Genomic DNA, 6,738 nt, shown 5'->3' with positions numbered 1-6,738 from the left:
ACTTGGCAACTGAGGGGTTGCTTGTAGTTCTTTTTAATTTCATTCATTAAGGAAATATAAATATTTGACTTACCACAAAATTTCCAACCCCTTCAATCGAATACTGCAACGTAGGTAGGAGCCAATTTTCATAAAACTTACGAATTTCTAATACGGGACGAGACTTTACTTATACTTGGCAAACTGAGGGGTTGCTTGTAGTTCTTTTTAATTTAATTCATTAAGGAAATATAAATATTTGACTTACCACAAAATTTCCAACCCCTTCAATCGAATACTGCAACGTAGGTAGGAGCCAATTTTCATAAAACTTACCAATTTCTAATACGGGACGAGATTTGACTTATACTTGGCAACTGGAGGGTTGCTTGTAGATCTTTTTAATTTAATTGATTAAGGAAATATAAATAATTGACTTACCACAAAATTTCCAACCCCTTCAATCGAATACTGCAACGTAGGTAGGAGCCAATTTTCATAAAACTTACGAATTTCTAACACGGGACGAGATTATACTTATACTTGGCAACTGAGGAGTTGCTTCAGTTGCTTGTAGTTCTTTTTAATTTAATTCATTAAGGAAATATAAATATTTGACTTACCACAAAATTTCCAACCCCTTCAATCGAATACTGCAACGTAGGTAGGAGCCAATTTTCATAAAACTTACGAATTTCTAATACGGGACGAGACTTTACTTATACTTGGCAACTGAGGGGTTGCTTGTAGTTTTTTTTAATTTAATTGATTAAGGAAATATGAATATTTGACTTACCACAAAATTTACAACCCCTTCAATCGAATACTGCAACGTAGGTAGGAGCCAATTTTCATAAAACTTACGAATTTCTAATACGGGACGAAATTTTACGTATACTTGGCAACTGCAGGGTTGTTTTTAGTTTTTCTTAATTTAATTGTGTAAGGAAATATAAATATTTGACTTATCACAAAATTTACAACCCCTTCAATCGAATACTGCTACGTAGGTAGGAGAGTGTTTTCATAAAAATTACGAATCCTTAAACGGGATGGGATTTTACTTATACTTGGCAACTGGAGGGTTGCTTGAAGATCTTTTTAATATAATTGATTAAGGAAATATAAATATTTGACCTACAACAAAATTTACAACCCCTTCAATCGAATACTGCAACGTAGGTTTGGGCGAATGTTCTTAAAACCTACGAATTTCTAATGCGGGACGAGATTTTACTTATACTGGGCAACTGAAGGGTTGCTTGTAAATTTTTTTAATTTAATTGATTAAGGAGATATAAATATTTGACTTACCACAAAATTTACAACCCCTTCAATCGAATACTGCAACGTATGGTAAGAGCGAATGTTCTTAAAACCTATACGAATTTCTAATACGTGACGAGATTTTACTTATACTTGGCAACTGAAGGGTTGCTTGTAGATCTTTTTAATTTAATTCATTAAGGAAATATAAATATTTGACTTACCACAAAATTTACAACCCCTTCAATCGAATACTGCAACTTAGGTAGGAGCGTTTTTTCATAAAACATACGAATTTCTAATAGGGGACGAGATTTTACATATACTTGGCAAATGAGGGGTTGCTTGTAGTTCTTTTTAATTTAATTCATTAAGGAAATATAAATATTTGACTCACCACATAATTTACAACCCCTTCAATCGAATACTGCAACTTAGGTAGGAGCGAATTTTCATAAAACTTACGAATTTCTAATAGGGGACGAGATTTTACTTATACTTGGCAAATGAGGGGTTGCTTGTAGTTCTTTTTAATTTAATTCATTAAGGATTAATAAATATTTGACCGACCACAAAATTTACAACCCCTTCAATCGAATACTGCTAGTTAGGTAGGAGCGTTTTTTCATAATACTTACGAATTTCTAGGGGACGAGATTTTACTTATACTTGGCAAATGAGGGGTTGCTTGTAGTTCATTTTAATTTAATTCATTAAGGAAATATAACTATTTGACTTACCACAAAATTTACAACCCCTTCAATCGAATACTGCAACTTAGGTACGAGCGAATTTTCATAAAACATACGAATTTCTAATAGGGGACTAGATTTTACTTATACTTGGCAAATGAGGGGTTGGTTGTAGTTCTTTTTAATTAAATTCATTAAGGAAATATAAATATTTGACTCACCACATAATTTACAACCCCTTCAATCGAATACTGCAACTTAGGTTGGACCGAATTTTCTTAAAACTTACGAATTTCTAATACGGGACGAGATTTTACTTATACTTGGCAACTGAAGGGTTGCTTGTAGATCTTTTTAATTTAATTCATTAAGGAAATATAACTATTTGACTTACCACAAAATTTACAACCCCTTCAATCGAATACTGCAACTTAGGTAGGAACGAAATTTCATAAAACTTACGAATTTCTAATAGGGGACGTGATTTTACTTATACTTGGCAACTGAAGGGTTACTTGTAGATCTTTTTAATTTAATTCATTAAGGAAATATAAACATTTGACCGACCACAAAATTTACAACCACTTCAATCGAATACTGCAACTTAGGTAGGACCGAATTTTCTTAAAACATACGAATTTCTAATAGGGGACGAGATTTTACTTATACTTGGCAACTGAAGGGTTGCTTGTAGATCTTTTTAATTTAATTCATTAAGGAAATATAACTATTTGACTCACCACATAATTTACAACCCCTTCAATCGAATACTGCAACTTAGGTAGGAACGAAATTTCATAAAACTTACGAATTTCTAATAGGGGACGTGATTTTACTTATACTTGGCAACTGAAGGGTTACTTGTAGATCTTTTTAATTTAATTCATTAAGGAAATATAAATATTTGACTCACCACATAATTTACAACCCCTTCAATCGAATACTGCAACTTAGGTAGGAGCGAAATTTCATAAAACTTACGAATTTCTAATAGGGGACTAGATTTTACTTATACTTGGCAAATGAGGGGTTGGTTGTAGTTCTTTTTAATTAAATTCATTAAGGAAATATAAATATTTGACTCACCACATAATTTACAACCCCTTCAATCGAATACTGCAACTTAGGTTGGACCGAATTTTCTTAAAACTTACGAATTTCTAGGGGACGAGATTTTACTTATACTTGGCAACTGAAGGGTTGCTTGTAGTTCATTTTAATTTAATTCATTAAGGAAATGTAAATATTTGACCGACCACAAAATTTACAACCCCTTCAATCGAATACTGCAACTTAGGTAGGACCGAATTTTCTTAAAACTTACGAATTTCTAATACGGGACGAGATTTTACTTATACTTGGCAAATGAGGGGTTGCTTGTAGTTCTTTATAATTTAATTCATTAAGGAAATATAAATATTCGACCGACCACAAAATTTACAACCCCTTCAATCGAATACTGCAACTTAGGTAGGAGCGAAATTTCATAAAACTTACGAATTTCTAATAGGGGACTAGATTTTACTTATACTTGGCAAATGAGGGGTTGGTTGTAGTTCTTTTTAATTAAATTCATTAAGGAAATATAAATATTTGACTCACCACATAATTTACAACCCCTTCAATCGAATACTGCAACTTAGGTTGGACCGAATTTTCTTAAAACTTACGAATTTCTAATACGGGACGAGATTTTACTTATACTTGGCAACTGAGGGGTTGCTTGTAGTTCTTTTTAATTTAATTCATTAAGGAAATATAAATATTTGACTCGCCACATTATTTACAACCCCTTCAATCGAATACTGCAACTTAGGTAGGAGCGAATTTTCATAAAAATTACGAATTTCTAATAGGGGACGAGATTTTACATATACTTGGCAAATGAGGGGTTGCTTGTAGTTCTTTTTAATTTAATTCATTAAGGAAATATAACTATTTGACTTACCACAAAATTTACAACCCCTTCAATCGAATACTGCAACTTAGGTAGGACCTAATTTTCATTAAACTTACGAATTTCTAATACGGGACGAGATTTTACTTATACTTGGCAACTGAGGGGTTGCTTGTAGTTCATTTTAATTTAATTCATTAAGGAAATATAACTATTTGACTTACCACAAAATTTACAACCCCTTCAATCGAATACTGCAACGTAGGTAGGAGCGAATTTTCTTAAAACTTAGGAATTTCTAATACGGGACGAGATTTTACTTATACTTGGCAACTGAAGGGTTGCTTTTAGATCTTTTTAATTTAATTCATTAAGGAAATATAAATATTTGACCTACCACAAAATTTAGAACCCCTTCAAACGGATACTGCAAGGTAGGTGGGAGCGAATTTGCTTAAAACTTACGAACTTCAAATACGGGACGAGATTTTTCTTATACTTGGCACCTGAAGGGTTGCTTGTAGATCTTTTTAATTTAATTCATTAAGGAAATATAAATATTTGACTTACCACAAAATTTACAACCCCTTCAATCGAATACTGCAACTTAGGTAGGAGCGTTTTTTCATAAAACATACGAATTTCTAATAGGGGACGAGATTTTACATATACTTGGCAAATGAGGGGTTGCTTGTAGTTCTTTTTAATTTAATTCATTAAGGAAATATAAATATTTGACCGACTACAAAATTTACAACCCCTTCAATCGAATACTGCAACTTAGGTAGGACCGAATTTTCTTAAAACTTACGAATGTCTAATACGGGACGAGATTTTACTTATACTTGGCAAATGAGGGGTTGCTTGTAGTTCTTTATAATTTAATTCATTAAGGAAATATAAATATTTGACCGACCACAAAATGTACAACCCCTTCAATCGAATACTGCAACTTAGGTAGGAGCGAATTTTCATTAAACTTACGAATTTCTAATAGGGGACGAGATTTTACTTATACTTGGCAACTGAAGGGTTACTTGTAGATCTTTTTAATTTAATTCATTAAGGAAATATAAATAGTTGACCGACCACAAAATTTACAACCCCTTCAATCGAATACTGCAACTTAGGTAGGAGCGTTTTTTCATAAAACTTACGAATTTCTAGGGGACGAGATTTTACTTATACTTGGCAAATGAGGGGTTGCTTGTAGATCTTTTTAATTTAATTCATTAAGGAAATATAAACATTTGACCGACCACAAAATTTACAACCCCTTCAATCGAGTACTGCAACTTAGGTAGGAGCCGAATTTTCATAAAACTTACGAATTTCTAATACGGGACGAGATTTTACTTATACTTGGCAAATGAGGGGTTGCTTGTAGTTTTTTTAATTTAATTCATTAAGGAAATATAAATATTTGACTTACCACAAAATTTCCAACACCTTCAATCGAATACTGCAACGTAGGTAGGAGCCAATTTTCATAAAACTTACGAATTTCTAATACGGGACGAGACTTTACTTATACTTGGCAACTGAGGGGTTGCTTGTAGTTCTTTTTAATTTAATTCATTAAGGAAATATAACTATTTGAAATACCAAAATATTAACAACCCCTTCAATCGAATACTGCAACTTAGGTAGGACCGAATTTTCTTAAAACTTACGAATTTCTAATACGGGACGAGATTTTACTTATACTTGGCAACTGAGGGGTTGCTTGCAGTTCATTTTAATTTAATTCATTAAGGAAATATAACTATTTGACTTACCACAAAATTTACAACCCCTTCAATCGAATACTGCAACTTAGGTAGGAGCGAATTTTCATTAAACTTACGAATTTCTAATAGGGGACGAGATTTTACTTATACTTGGCAACTGAGGGGTTGCTTGCAGTTCATTTTAATTTAATTCATTAAGGAAATATAAATATTTGACCGACCACAAAATTTACAACCCCTTCAATCGAATACTGCAACTTAGTTAGGAGCGTTTTTTCATAAAACTTACGAATTTCTAGGGGACGAGATTTTACTAATACTTGGCAAATGAGGGGTTGCTTGTAGTTCTTTTTAATTTAATTCATTAAGGAAATATAAATATTTGACTCACCACATAATTTACAACCCCTTCAATCGAATACTGCTACTTAGGTAGGAGCGTTTTTTCATAAAACTTACTAATTTCTATGGGACGAGATTTTACTTATACTTGGCAACTGAAGGGTTGCTTGTAGATCTTTTTAATTTAATTCATTAAGGAAATATAAATATTTTACCGACCACAAAATTTACAACCACTTCAATCGAATACTGCAACTTAGGTAGGAGGGTTTTTTCATAAAACTTACGAATTTCTAATAGGGGACGAGATTTTACTTATACTTGGCAAATGAGGGGTTGCTTGTAGTTCTTTATAATTTAATTCATTAAGGAAATATAACTATTTGACTTACCACAAAATTTACAACCCCTTCAATCGAATACTGCAACTTAGGTAGGAGCGAATTTTAATTAAACTTACGAATTTCTAATACGGGACGAGATTTTACTTATACTTGGCAACTGAGGGGTTGCTTGCAGTTCATTTTAATTTAATTCATTAAGGAAATATAAATATTTGACCGACCACAAAATGTACAACCCCTTCAATCGAATACTGCAACTTAGGTAGGAGCGAATTTTCATTAAACTTACGAATTTCTAATAGGGGACGAGATTTTACTTATACTTGGCAACTGAAGGGTTGCTTGTAGATCTTTTTAATTTAATTCATTAAGGAAATATAAATATTTGACCGACCACAAAATTTACAACCCCTTCAATCGAATACTGCAACTTAGGTAGGAGCGAATTTTCATTAAACTTACGAATTTCTAATACGGGACGAGATTTT

Source organism: Photinus pyralis, unplaced genomic scaffold (genome assembly GCF_008802855.1).
Source record: "Photinus pyralis isolate 1611_PpyrPB1 unplaced genomic scaffold, Ppyr1.3 Ppyr1.4_LG3a, whole genome shotgun sequence".
NCBI lineage: Eukaryota > Metazoa > Arthropoda > Insecta > Coleoptera > Lampyridae > Photinus > Photinus pyralis.
This window is presented reverse-complemented; position numbering follows the sequence as displayed.